This window comes from Phaseolus vulgaris, chromosome 11, assembly GCF_000499845.2.
Source record: "Phaseolus vulgaris cultivar G19833 chromosome 11, P. vulgaris v2.0, whole genome shotgun sequence".
NCBI lineage: Eukaryota > Viridiplantae > Streptophyta > Magnoliopsida > Fabales > Fabaceae > Phaseolus > Phaseolus vulgaris.
Window position 1 is genome coordinate 40,339,859 of NC_023749.2, and position 15,587 is coordinate 40,355,445.

Below are 15,587 nucleotides of genomic sequence, written 5' to 3' on the forward strand. Positions count from 1 at the left end.
ACTTTTTTTTAGCATAAAATGACTTTACACAGATTGTTGTGTGAAGTTAATTAAAAAAGAAAAGGGAGGTTGGAAATAAAATAGAAACAATAAAAAACTTCCTCTAATCTTTATTATTTGATAAAGGAATAACATTACAAACATTTCCTTACACAACTAAGACTCGAGATAGAATCATCAAACATCTTCTTTTCCAATTGATCTTCATATTCCACAATTAGCGACCTAACTACTTACCATCTACACATAAACAAGAAAATGTTACTATAATTTCATAAAAATAGTTCACATTGATATAATAATATTTCTTACCGTAAATAGTGAGACGATTGAACATATATTCTGAATAAACGTGAAGATAAGTAAAGCAATTGCAGCAGTTGTAGATGTTATTTTCCAATGAGTGTTGAAGTAGTCAAGTAAGCATATAACCTTATATTTGTTTGTTAAAAGGATTTTCATAGAAGTTATTGCATAAAGAAAAATAATGTGAATTGAAATATGGCATGCTAAGATTTGAGCTCAGATCGTTAATCATTGTAGCCACTGCATTAGCATCACCCATCCAATTCATAATAATTTTCTTATCCACCAATACCTTCACATCTTTTTCAGAGTCGATAAAAAAATTTAGAATCCTTATATATTGATTAATAATGTTTGTACATTGAATGTGACAATGTTATTATATTTCTGAAGAATATTTTTATGTAGTAATTGATATTCAAGATTGACATTATAAACATACCATCCGAATAGGTCAAGTCAAGTACATTTTTATTTGAATTCTCTTCTAACTCAAAATATCTGTCTTTGATAGTTGGCTTGCACTATATAGATGTTTAATTTCTTTCCACTCATTTGGTGTTCCAACATGAAGTTTTAATGATGATATTAGAGAAAGTCTCAGAAGATCCGTGAAGTACCTTGTACACATAGTCGGACGAAAGGTTTCAATTTCAAGGTTCCTAAAATAGTTGAAACAAATCTCAAGAGAGGAGGAGAATAGTAGATTCATATACGTAAGGTTGTAAAATTGTTCAAGAATAAAGAATGGAAGTTGATTTTCCAGTAGTATCAAGTCATCCTTAATATTCGTTCAATTGTTTTATGAACAAAGGGTCTCTTCCCTCCCAATCCCGGTATGTATGTCATCTTAGAAAAAAGTTCAATTATGAAGCAAGCATCAACCAGAATAATCTTTAAGAAATCATCTCTATCTATTATATTTAATAGGATCAGCATAACAAAATTGAATTTCTTCTTCCATCTCTCTAATTTCGACAACAAATTCTCTCATAGCTAGTTGTGTTCGATTTAGAAATCCTTTGAGATATTTGAATTTATTTCTTCCATTGACTCAAAACTGTTGTCTTCTCTGTGATGATAAAGGTCAATGGAAACAATTTTAGGAGGGTAGGCTTTAGATTATTTTCACAAATTCTGTGTTATCCTATAAATACATTGTCTATGGAAACCATACTCTTTTGGAGATTTCACATTTTGAACCATCTCACTCTATTTTCTCTCTAAACATTGTATTTCAATTGCTATAATATTAATAAATTGGAAAGCCTACAAATTTAATCCTTATAAAATGTTACCCTTTCCCAAGTAGAAATTATGAATATCTAACAATTTGGTCTCTAAGTTAATATATTTACTAAACATTAAAAAAAAATTATTAATCTAAAGAAATTTTTAAAAACATAATTTTATAATTTTTAGGGATTTTTTATATAATTTATTTCATAGAAAAACTAAGGAACAAAGATATTGAAGGTTAAACTTTTTTTTAATATGTACTTTTATATAAAAAAAAATTATACAAAAAATGTACATATTAAAAAAAAAAGTATAACATCCAACATCTTTTCCCTTATTTTTGCTATTAAATAAATAAATTATATAAAAAATTCCTGTATAAAATTATGTTACTTAATCTTTAAAAATTTCTTTAGATTAATATTTCAATATTAACCACACCTGAGGACAAATCAAGAGATTTAGCAATTGAAATACAACCTTTAGAGAGAAGATGGAGTGAGATGGTTCAAAATGGAGTGGGATGGATACCACCAAGAATTCGTGAAAATAAATTGACCATTATCATCACAAAGCAGACAACAGTTTTGAGTTAATGGAAGAGAATAAACTCAAATATCTCAAGGGATTTCTAAATCGAATACAACTAGATATGAGAAATTTTGTTGTCAAAATTAAAGAGATAGAAGAAGAAATTCGATTTTGTTATGCATATCCTATTTAATATAATAGATAAAGATGATTTCTTAAAGATCATTTTGGTTGATGCTTGTTTCATAATTGAACTTTTTTCTAAGATGACATACATAGAGTGATGGGGAGGAAGAGACTCTTTGTTCATAAAACAATGAAACGGATATTAAGAATGACTTGATACTACTGGAAAATCAACTTCCATTCTTTATTCTTGAACAATTTTACAACCTCACGTATATGAATCTACTATTCTCCTCATCTATTGAGATTTCTTTCAACTATTTTAGGAACCTTGAAATTGGAACCTTTCGTCCAACCATGTGTCCAAGGCACTTCACGGATCTTCTAAGACATTCTCTAATATCATCATCAAAACTTCATGTTGGAACACCAAATGAATGGAAAGAAATTAAACATCTATATAGTGCAAGTCAACTATCAGAGACAGGTATTGAGTTCGAAGAGAATCCAAATAAAGACTTACTTGACTTGACCTATTTGGATGGTATGTTTATAATGTCGATCTTGAATATCAATGACTACACATAAATATTTTTCAAAAATATAGCGACATTTGAGCATTGTCACATTCAATATTTTTCAAAAATATAGCGACATTTGAGCATTGTCACATTCAATGTACAAACATTATTAATCAATATCTAAGGATTCTAAATTTTCTCATCGACTCTGAAAAAAATGTGAAGGTATTGGTAGATAAGAAAATTATTATGAATTGGATGGGTGATGCTAATGCAGTGGCTACAATGATTAACGGTCCGAGCTCAAATCTTAGCATGCCATATTTTAATTCACATTATTTTTCTTTATGCAATAACTTAAATAACTTTTATGAAAACCTTTATAACAAACAAATATAAGGCTATATGCTTACTTGACTACTTCAACACTCATTGAAAAATAACATCTACAACTGCTGTAATTGTTTTACTTATCCTCACGTTTATTCAGACTATATGTGTTCAATCGCCTCACTATTTTCTGGTAAAAAATATTATTATATCAATTTGAACTATTTTACGAAATTATAGTAACATTTGCATTTGTTTATGTGTAGATGGTAAGTAGTTGAGTTGCTAATTGTGGAATATGAAAATCAATTGGAAAAGAAGACGTTTGATGATGATAGAGTCTTAGTTGTGTAAGGAAATGTTTGTAATATTATTCTTTTATCAAATAATAAAGATTAGAAGAATTTTCTATTGTTTATATTTTATTTTTAACCTCCCCTCTTTTTTTAAATTAAGTTCACAACAATATGTGTAAATTCATTTTATGCTCAAAGAAGTCACAAATAACTTTTCTAAAGTTGCAATTAGGATTGTAATTAATACAATCACCTGGTGGACACATATTCTCTCTATTATTAAATTTTAAGATGTCATTTTTTCATAATTACCAAGACATATATGGCAAAAAAATATGTGATAAAACTAACATCATAAGAAAACGAGACATAATTATAATTTTTTTTAACGTCAGTTGGTACCACCACATCCTATATCAAAACAACAACCTAGACTTGTATTTAAGGGTGGGCAAAAAATTCAAAATACAAAATTCAATCCATAATTATCCAAATCCATATTAGTTCTAATCCATTTAAATGGATTTATCTCAAATCCAAATCCATATTTTTGGATTTTAAATCCAATCCATTTAATTGAATATGGATTAGATATAGATTGAATACAGTTTTTTGGTTATCCAAATTGCATTTTGGGTTGGATTATGATTTGGCCCGATCCAGGTTGCGCCAAGACAATCCGAGCCCAGGTTGAGCAAAGTCAGCCCAAGTCCACATCGAGACGAGTCGTCCGGGCCCAAGTCGAATCGAGTTGGTATGGGCCAAAGTCGAGCCAAGTTGTTCTAGGCCAAAGTCGAGCCAAGTTGTTCCAGGCCAAAATCGAGCCGAGTAAACCCTGGGCCAAGTCGAGCTGAGTGGCCGATATTGAGTCGACCCGAGTCGGCTGGGGCCGATATCGAGCCGAGTTGGCCCAGGCAAATGTCTAGTCGAGCCGGTTCAGGCCCATGTCGAGTTGAGTCTTTTGGGTCCGATATCGAGTCGAGCGGGCATGGGCCGATATCCGAACGACTGGGCCAAGGCTGATGCCAAGCCGAGCGAGCCCAGGCCGATGTCGAGCCCAACAGGTCTGGGACAATGTCGAGCCGAGCGGGCCAAGACCGATATTGAGACGAGCGAGCCCGGGCCGATGTAGAGTAGAGTAGGCCCGGGCCGATATTGAACCGTTCGGGCCCGGGTCGATGTCAAGTCTAGCAGGCTCGTGCCAATGTTGAGCCTAGTGGGCCCGAGCCGATGTCGAGCCTAGTGGGCCCGAGCCGATGTCGAGCCTAGTGGGCCCGAGCCGATGTCGAGCTGAGCAAGCCCGGGTCAATGTCAAGTCGAGTGGGCCTGTGCCAATGTCGAGTTGAGCGGGCCTGGGTCGATGTCAAGTCGAGCAGACCTGGGCCGATGTCTAGTCGAGCGGGCTCGGGTCGATGTCGAGTCGAGCGGGCCCGGGACGATGTCGAGTTGAGCGGGTCTGGGCCGATATCAAGTTGTTCGGGCCTGGGTCGATGTCGAGTCGTTCGAGCCCGGGCCGATATCGTGTCTTCCGAGCCCGGAATGTCGAGTGGTCGGACCCGAGCCGATGTCAAGTTGTTCGGGCCCGGGCCGATGTCGAGTCTAGCAGACCTAGGGCGATGGCGAGCCGAGTTGGTCCGCGTCCAGGTTGAGTCGGCTTAGGCCCAGTTCGAGTCAAGTTAGTATGTGTCCATATCAAAATGGATTTAATGTAATTGACAAAGTGAATTTAATCTAATTAAAATAGTGGATTTAATCCACTTTAAATGGATTTAAAAAAAATCTAAATAAATTTGATCAGTTAAAATGGATATGAATTTTAAATCTAATCCATTTACTTGGATTTGGATTGGATCTAGATTGGAATTTCAAAAATCCAAGACCAACCCTACTTGTATCTCATGAGAGTGAAAGAAAAGCAACCTGGGTGAGACATGGAAAATGCATTGCGTTTAAATATAAAAGGGATTGTCCAGAATTCAGAAAAGTGAAAAAGGACCACCGGACTACACATTTTAAGAATAATCTCCTAAACCATTAGTATTTAATTTGCATGTAGCCAACAAGATTATGGTGCACACACACCTTTGTCATGGTTGCAGTTACCAAGATAGTCTGAAAACCTAGGCCATCAGGTTTTGAAGCACGACTATTTAATGGGCCCAGAAACTTGCGCATATCAGGAGCAAAACCCCGATCAAACATTGTGTCTGCCTCATCTAATACCTGCAAAGCAAAGACCACCATGGGTAAGTGAAGCTTACCCTCATTGTTGTCTATTAAAAACTGTCACTTGTGAGATACTCACCAAGTATTTGATGTCACCATAGACCATGTTTCCCTCTTCAATATGCTGAAGAACCCTGCCAGGGGTACCAACTACCATATCAATGGGGTTGTTAAGGGAATCCTCCTGAAGCCTAATCCGGCTACCACCACTTACCATGGTACACCTAAATCGTGCATGATGGCTTATCGATTTTGCAACTCAAAAAAACCTATAAAGCCCACTTCATATTAACGTAATCCAACTTAATAGGAGTGATCTATACAAGTTAAATGCATTTTACCTTCTCAGATAACTCCCTTGTAGGACACAGCACAACAGCTCGTGGACGCCTAGGCTTCAATAGTATTCCATTCAATTGTTCATCCCATCATAGCAACTACAGGTACATCAACAAATTAACCGTGTCTCAGTTGCCACAATAGACGCCTAGACGTGTTTGCCTCATCTAAAGCTAAATAACATTCCAAGACAAGCAGGTGCAAACATTATTCACTCTAAGATTGTGTTTTTTCAAGGTATTAAAATTTATTCTCAAGAGAGTGAACTACGGACCAACATATTCTCATGTTTGGTAAAAAATGTGAACTAAGGAATAGCAAAAACAAATAGTGAACTAATAGCATATACTCATATTTCATACAAGTTTTGCTAAAACCAATCCCGCATATGTTTATTCTTGTTGATTCCCATGAAAAGAAAACATTTGTCTCACTTCTTATTCTCATGGTGAAAGAAGTGTATCACATTCTCATGAAAATGGCAGTTACTTTCTAACATAACTACTCATCTTCACTACATTTTTTACAGTCCTTCTACTTTTATTTTTAAATTTAACAAATTTTAATTATTTTTCTGAAATTATTAAAAGGCTCATAGGATCAATATTCCTCACAGCAATATTACAGTAGATAAAATATTATACCTTGAAAACTCTTAAAAGTTTAAAAAATTAAAATTAAAAATATATCCATATAAATTTTAGTATAAATGATTATTTTGGTCCTTGAATATGTACATCAAATGGCAATTTTGATTCTTAAATGTGTAAATCGATGACAATTTAGTCCCTAAAAGACCAAAAAATATTATTTAGTACCTGAAAGTGTAATTAAGTTTTGCAGGACCATTTCATCATTAAGCTGGAATATTTAAGAACCAATTTGATACTTAGTTATAGTTTTGACAACCAATTTGACATTAAATAGTAAAATTCAAAAACCATTTTGTTTTTAAATTATACAAAAGGATGTAATTGTCGAACTTTTTCCACATTGGGGACAAAATCAGAACTTTCTTTCTGTATGGGACTGAATTGTCACACACTCATGAACCAAAACGCTCGTTTAGCCTAAAATTTACCTATGACCATTGGTAGTGTCTAATACTCTTATGTGTACAACATGGACAGGTTACTATCTTAACAAATTTTGGAAGTTCTCCAATGCAGAGTTCATAGCCAATGTCATAAGCTTCAAATTTGGGTCTTATAAGACACCTTATTGGAACATGCTAATGTGACATGAAATGAAATTGAAGACCTGGGTATTAATAAGTCCTTAGTGCACAAGAATACAAAAAATTGGTTTTATGTTTTGAACTGTTAAATTATAAACAATAGTTATTGAAATGTGGGATTGCAGTGGAACAAAAATTTCAAGGGGATGAACTTAAAATATGACAGAGTAGAATCCACTTAAAATAAATAACACTCTTGTATTGGAGATGAACTTAGCTCACAAACCATATTGAGAATTTTCCATTTTCAAAAGGAATGCAGAACAACACCTGAACAAGAGGAAGCAAGCAGGCGAGGGTTTTGCCAGAGCCAGTATGCGACCCCAAAACGACACTCTTCTCTTGCAAAACGGCGGGGATGCCAATTCCCTATATCTCAGTTGGTACTTCAATCCCCATTTCCCTAACCGCCTCCATAACTTCCTCACTCACTCCCAACTCCTCGAAACTCGCAACCACCTTCTCCTTCTTCGCCCTCTCTTTCTCGGCCTCCGCCACGGCGGCGGCCCTGGCCTTCTTCCTCGGTTCGGGGGCCACTCTCGCGGCATCCCTGAGCTGTCGTGCCCGGAGCCTCTCGAGGAGTAAAGAATGCGTCGCGTCGGCAGTTTCCGGCGCAGCAGAGACGAAGCAGAGGGGGCGTAGGCGGGGAGAAGGGGGAGGGGTTTGCGAAGTGGGACGCGCTTGGCGTGGAAGCACGTGAAGGAAGAATAAGAAGAAGAGGAAGAGATGGAGAAGGTGAACGAAGGAATATATTATTCCTGAAAGGTTTTATTCCTCAACAGCACACATCCATATATACACCATATAAATAGAATCATACACTTCTTTTCCTAACTTAGTATCCTATAATTATATTCTTAATTATAGATAAAATTGATATTTCAGGATATGTACATGATATATATTATCCATTAATAGTGATTGTATCCTGATTATTCTCTCTATCACAAATTGATTCTACCTGATTATTCTCTTTATCACAAATTAATTATATCCGTTAATACTCCTTAAAGTGGGGCATGTAAGTCTTGAATGCCCAAATTGATTGGGATGACCCCAAACTTTTTAGCACCAAGAGCTTTGGTGAAGATATCAGCTAGTTGTATATGTTGTTGATTTTGGCTTAATCTCAAGTCCCACATCGGTGGGTTCATTGTTTGGGAAGAAGGTTTGAGGGTTATAAATTAACATCTCCTCCTTCACTGTTAAATATCCCAATTTATAATATCTTCTCCCATAATAATAAAAGTGGGTTGTTTCAACGGTGCTCGAAGATTAGGCTAAATTGGCCAAACTCCGTTAACAACTTTCTGGTGTGTTTTTTCTTCTTTATCTCTTTTATTATTTTGCTCTGTTTATTCAATATTATTTTCATGTTAGGGTTCTGTTTTAGTGGAGAAATTACCCGTTTTTCCCAACAAGTGGTATCAAGAGTCGAAGGTTCACCCTTGGGTTGTTTGAAATTATTTGTAATATTGAATATTATATTTTAAGTTTGTAATGGCAAATCAAGAAGAAGAAGCGAAGGATGTATCCAGAGTGTTAGGCTCCTCGTCATCATGGTCGAGGTTCTCGGTGTCCACTTTGAAATTAGCGGTGGAAATATTTGATGGCACTGGACATTTTGGCATGTGGCAAGGAGAGGTCTTGGACTCTCTTTTTCAGCAGGGTCTTGATATTGCTATTGAAGGAGAGAAACCAGAAGAGGTAGAGGAGAAAGACTGGAGCATCATCAACCGGTTGGCATGCGGAACTACTCGATCCTGCCTGTCCAGAGAGCAGAAGTATGTTATAAAAAACGAGACTTCTGCACACAAACTGTGGAAGGCATTGGAGGACAAGTTTCTGAAGAAGAGTGGTCAGAACAAGCTCTTGATGAAGAAAAGGTTGTTCTGATTTGATTACCAACAAGGTACTACTATGAATGCACACATCACTATGTTTAATCAATTAGTAGCAGACCTGTTGAATTTAGATGTGAAGTTTGAGGATGAGGATTTGGCTTTGATGTTGTTATCATCTCTTCCTGATGAATTTGAACATTTGGAGACTACGCTCCTTCACGGGAAGGAGAATGTCTTGTTAGATGTTGTTTGTTCTGCTTTATATAGTCATGAATTGAGAAAGCAGGATAAGATGAAAATCAAATCAACGACATCAGAAGAAGCATTGGTGGCAAGAGGTCGTCAGCAAAGCCAGACAAAGGGGAGAAGAGGGAGGTCTAAGTCTAAAGGTTGAGCCGTTGTCAAAGATGAGTGTGTTTTCTGTCATGAAAAAGGACACTGGAAGAAAGACTGTCCAAAACTGCAGAAGAAAGGGAAGGTTCCGCAAGATGCAAATGTAGCAGAATGCAAAAGTGATGTGGAATCAGATATCTCTTTAATTTTCTCGTTTTCAGCATCATCGTATCCAGATGAGTGGATATTGGATTCAGGTTGTACCTATCATATGTGTCCCATTCGAAAATGGTTCTTTGAATTTCAAGAACTTGATGGCGGGGTTGTTTACATGGGTAATCATAATCCATGTAAGACAGCTAGGATAGGTTCAATCAAGTTGTGAAATCATGATGGATCCACCAGAATTTTGCGGGATGTACGGTACGTGCCAAAGTTGAAGAAGAATCTCATCTCATTGGGGGCTTTAGAATCTAAAGGCCTAGTTGTAACGATGCGAGATGGAATTCTTAAAGCAACTTCAGGAGCACTGGTGATGTTGAAAGGCGTGAGGAAGAACAATTTGTATTACTATCAAGGTATTACAGTGGTGGGGATAGTAGCGGCATCAACTTCTAGCACTAAGAAGGATGATGAGGCAACGAAGTTGTGGCATATGAGGTTGGGACATGCTGGAGAGAAATCCTTGCAAATTCTTACCAAGCAAGGATTGTTGAAAGATACGAAGGCTTGCAAACTTGAATCTTGTGAGCATTGTGTTATGGGAAAACAACGAAGAGTGAAATTTGGCACTGCAATTCACAATACCAAGGGTATTCTGGATTATGTGCATTCAGATGTGTGGGGACCTGCCAAGACTCTGTCAATCGGAGGTAGGCATTATTTTGTCACTTTTGTGGATGATTTTTCCAGGAAAGTTTGGGTGTTTACTATGACGAACAAAAATGATGTGCTTGAAATTTTCCTTAACTGGAAAGCTCAAGTTGAAAACCAGACATGAAGGAAGATTAAGGTTCTCCGAACAGACAATGGAGGAGAATACAAGAGTGATCCGTTCCTGAAGGTATGCCAAGATTGTGGCATAGTTCGGCACTTCACTGTTAGAAAAACACCACAGCAGAATGGGGTGTCAAAGCGTATGAACAAGACACTTGTGGAGAAAGTTCGTTGCATGCTGTCTAATGCTGAGTTAGGCAGAGAGTTTTGGGCTGAGGCTGTGACATACGCTCAACATCTCGTCAATCGTTTGCCATCATCTACTATAGATGGCAAAACCCCGTTAGAGGTATGGTCTGGAAAACCTGCAACTGATTATGATTCTTTGCATGTTTTTGGTTCTATTGCATATTATCATGTGATTGAATCAAAGTTGGATCCACGGGCAAAGAAGGCTCTTTTCATGGTCTTTAGTCCTGGAGTGAAGGGATATCGTTTGTGGTGTCTAGAGGCAAAGAAGACGATTATCAGTAGGGATGTTACCTTTGATGAATCTGCCATGTTAAAAAAGGTAAATCCAAAAGGAGCTGATAGTACTCCACAACAGGTGGAGTGTGCCCGGAAGTAGGTGGAGTTTGAGCAGACAGTGGTGATCCCAACACGAAATACCACAAGTGACTCTCCTACGGCAGAAGAAGAGTTAGATGAGGAAGAGGTTCCTACCCAAGAATCTCAACAACAATCAGCGCCAATTGCAATTAGAAGACAGAGACGAGATATTCATAAGCTTGCTCGTTTCGTGGATATGGTTGCCTATGCACTTCCAGTTGTTGATGACATTCCATCCACTTACCCAGAAGCCATTCTGAGTTCAGAGAGTGGTAATTGGGTAGGTGCGATGGAAGAGGAGATGCAGTCTTTGAAGAAGAACAAGACGTGGAAGCTGGCACAATTACCAAAAGGTAAGAAGACAATTGGGTGCAAATGGGTATTTGCAAAGAAAGAAGGATTTCCTAATAAAGAAGATGTTCGCTACAAGGCAAGGTCGGTTGCTAAAGGCTTTGCAAAAAGGGAGGGAATTGATTATAATGAGGTATTTTCTCCAGTTGTTAAACATTCCTCCATTCGAATTTTGTTGGCCTTGGTAGCATAGTTGAATTTGGAGCTAGCTCAACTTGATGTAAAGACCGCGTTCCTACGCGGTGATTTGAAGGAGGAAATCTATATGACTCAACCAGAAGGATACAAGGTTGCTGGTAAAGAAGATTGGGTTTGTAAACTTAGCGAATCGTTGTACGAACTGAAACAATCTTCGAGACAGTGGTACAAACGATTTGATAAGTTCATGAAGGATCAGAAGTACAAGAGAAGCAAATATGATCACTGTGTGTATTTGCGCAAACTTGAAGATGGTTCCTACATTTACTTGCTCTTATATGTTGATGATATGCTGATTGCAGCAAAGAGCCAAGTTGAGATTGACAGGTTAAAGACTTAGTTGAGTAAAGAGTTCGAGATGAAGGATTTGGGGGAAGGCAAGAAGATTCTCGGCATGGAGATAAACAGAGACAGAGAGAGGGGAAAACTTTGGTTGTCACAGAAGCAGTATTTGCAGAAGGTATTACAACGTTTTGGTATACACGAAGATACAAAACCTGTAAGTACCCACTTGCTCCTCATTTGAAATTGACTAGTCGTTTATCTCCGACGACTGATGAAGAACGAGAATACATGGCGAAAGTCCCATATGCAAATGCAGTTGAAAGCTTGATGTATGCAATGGTGTGTACGAGACCAGATATTTCACAAGCTGTGAGTGTTGTTAGCAGGTACATGCATGATCCGGGCAAGGGTCATTGGCAAGCTGTGAGATGGATTCTACGGTACCTCCAAAATACCTTAGATGTTGGATTGACATTTGAGCAAGATGAATCACTTGGTCAATGCATAGTTAGATATTGTGATTACGATTATGCAGGTGATTTGGATAAGCGACGGTCTACAACTGGCTATTTGTTCACTTTAGCAAAAGCGTTAGTTAGTTGGAAGTCTACCTTGCAGTCTACGGTGGCTTTGTCTACAACAGAGGCAGAGTATATGGCAATTACAGAGGCTGTGAAGGAAGCAATTTGGCTTCATGGGTTGCTTAACGACTTGGGAGTTGGTCAGAAACAACTTGAGTTATATTCTGATAGTCGGAGTGCTATTCATTTAGCAAAGAATCAAGTCTTTCATGCACGGACGAAGCACATTGATGTTCGCTATCACTTTGTGCGTGAGATTCTCGAAGAAGAGGAGATTGTTCTCCAGAAGATTCACACTACGGAGAATCCTGCAAATATGCTCACCAAGGTGGTTACAAGGGCCAAGTTTGAACATTGTTTAGACTTGGTAAATATCTTGCACATTTGAAGTCGGCGCTCGGAGGCGCAAATTTGAAGCACTGCAAAGTTTGTTTTTGTTATGTTTTGAGAAGATTTGTATTAGGTGGGACTTGAAATTAAGCCAAGGTGGAGATTTGTTGATTTTGGCTTAATCCCAAGTCCCACATCGGTGGGTTCATTGTTTGGGAAGGAGGTTTGAGGGTTATAAATTAACATCTCCTCCTTCACTGTTAAATATCCCAATTTGTAATATCTTCTCCCATAATAATAAAAGTGGGTTGTTTCAGCTGTGCTCGGAGATTAGGCTAAATTGGCCGAACTCCGTTAACAACTTTCTGGTGTGTTTTTTCCTCTTTATCTCTTTTATTATTTCACTCTGTTTATTCAATATTATTTGTCGGGTAGCTCTGTTAGGGTTCTGTTTTAGTGGAGAAATTACCCGTTTTTCCCAACATATGTGTGGGCATATATGATGGAAGAAGACGTTTGTGAATGATTTCATCTCGAACAAGGTGGCAGTCAACTTCAACGTGTTTGGTGCGTTCGTGGAAGACCGGGTTTTTAGCAATGTGAAGCGTCGCTTGACTATCGCAGTAAAGACGAATTGGATCAGGATGTGGGACATGAAGAGAAGCGAGAATGTCTTTAATCCACTTTAATTCTCAGGTGGTCTTAGCCATTGAACGATATTCAGCCTCAGCAGAAGAGGCAGAGACCGTTTGTTGTTTATGGGTTTTCCAAGAGATTGGGGAAGTGCTGAGTTGAATAAACCACCCCGTGAGAGATTTCCGTGTCAGAGGACAACTCGTCCAATCAAAATCACACCACCCGTAAAGTTGTAAGTTGTTCTCTCGGGGTAGGAGTATGCCTTTTCCAGGATGCCCCTTTAAATATCGAACAACACGTATAACAGCTTGCCAATGCTCGGAGCGTGGATTTTGCATAAATTGAGATAAATCTTGGACACTGTAGGCAAGGTCAGGTGGAGTGAAACACAGATAAATTAACTTCCCAACAAGTCTACGATAAGTAGCAGGGTCAGAAAGAAAAGAACCGGTAGCAGATCCCAATATGTGATTTTCTTCACATGTGTGGTGGCGGGCTTCGCACCCAACAATCCGACTTTAGTAATTATATCTAAGGCATATTTCCTGTGGCAAAGGAAGATTTTGTTGGGGGAGCGAGCAACTTCAACCCCCAGAAAGTACTTGAGGCGACCTAAATCTTTCATATGAAAGCATTGATTTAAGTAGCCTTTAAAACATTGGATGGCAATGCCATTATTTCCTGCAATCACAAGATCATCAATGCAGACCAACACAACCAATTGTATGTCATTATTATTGAGAGTAAACAGGGAATGGTCAATATGTGATTGTTGAAACCCGTAACGAGTTAGAGCAGAAGATAGTTTAGCAAACCAACTCCTAGGGGCCTGTCGAAGGCCATATAGAGACTTTTGAAGCTTGCACACTGCCCCTAGTTGAGATTCTTGGAAGCCAGGAGGGAGTTTCATATAAACCTCATCGTCAAGATCGCCATGGAGAAACACATTGTTAACGTCCATCTGATGAAGCTCCCAATCTTTTACGGCTACCACGGCTAGAGTTGTGCGAATGGTTACCATCTTTGCGATAGGAGAAAATGTCTCGTTGTAATCCAAACCATCCACTTGATGATTGCCAAGAATTACCAATCGAGCCTTGAATCTTTCAATTGTTCCATCAAAGTTGTATTTGATTTTGTAGATCAACTTACACCCAAGTGCATTCTTTCCTGGAGGGAGAGGGGTGAGTTTCCAGGTTTCATTGAGTTCTAGAGCATGAATTTCCTGTGCCATAGCTTCATGCCACCGGGCGTCGCGGACCGCTTGAGTAAAGAACAAGGGTTCGTGTTCTGTGTGCAAAGAGGCAAGAAAACTTTGATGATTGTTAGAAAAGGAATCACAATTCACCAAATCATGTATAGGATACGACACATCTGAGGATTTTGTTGGAGAAGGTGACTGGACAGAGAGGCTCGATGGTATCGTAGTGGCTGCGACAAAATCACGCAACTAGAACCGCGACCGTCGTTGGTGGTGAAGAAGCAGACAGCGCAGTTTCCTCCGTACACGACGGTGGGTCTGTGGGTAGCGCCAAGTCTTTTGTGTGTAGATCAGAGATGCTGACAGTGGGGTCGGAGTTGTCTATGAGGGCAGTACCCCCTGTCTTGGATGGGAGAATAGGTTGGTTGACTATGCATGCAGCTGGGTTTGAGGAGGTAGCGTCATGACGGAGGTGTGAGCCAGCGTCATTTTCTAAAGGCTCTTCAACAATTAGATCTTTTGGGCTTTAGGGCTTTAAAATATGGAAATTCATTTTCTATAAAACGTATATCACGAGAGACAAAGAATTTTTTTTTGTCCAAATCAAATAGTTTCCATCCTTTTTGTCCGAATAGATACCAGACAAACACACATTTCCGGCTATGACTATCAAATTTATCCCGTTGTCTATTTTGATTGTGAGCATAACATAATGAGCCAAATACCTGTAAGTGCGTGTAACTGGGTACACATCCATGGATCACTTCAGAGGGAGATTTTCCTTTGAGAATGGAGGATGGCATGAGATTGATTAAGTAACCCGCAATCAAAACACATTTCCCCCAAAATTTAATAGGAAGATTGCCTTGAAACCGTAATGATCGAGCAACATTTAGAACATGTCGATGCTTGCGTTTTACGCGTCCATTTTGTTGCGGGTCCCGACGCAGGAAGTTTGGTGAAGAATACCTTGTTGAATGAAATATTGTTTTAGACACAGGAATTCGATTCCATTGTCAGATCGAACCATTTTAACACACTTGTTGTATTGCCGCTCAACGAGTGCAATTTTTTTTTTCAAAGTCACTAATACCTCTGTTTTTTTTCCTTTAACAAATAAATCCAAACTGCC

The 15,587-nt window shown here is 38.3% G+C and overlaps 2 pseudogenes; one reads left to right on the forward strand and one right to left on the reverse strand.

Annotated features, from left to right (window-relative positions):
* Positions 1-246: 246 nt before the first annotated feature.
* On the reverse strand, positions 247-1,096 carry LOC137823126 (UPF0481 protein At3g47200-like; annotated as a pseudogene).
* A 14-nt stretch (positions 1,097-1,110) lies between these two features.
* Positions 1,111-3,208, forward strand: LOC137821406 (UPF0481 protein At3g47200-like; annotated as a pseudogene).
* The last annotated feature ends 12,379 nt before the right edge of the window (positions 3,209-15,587 follow it).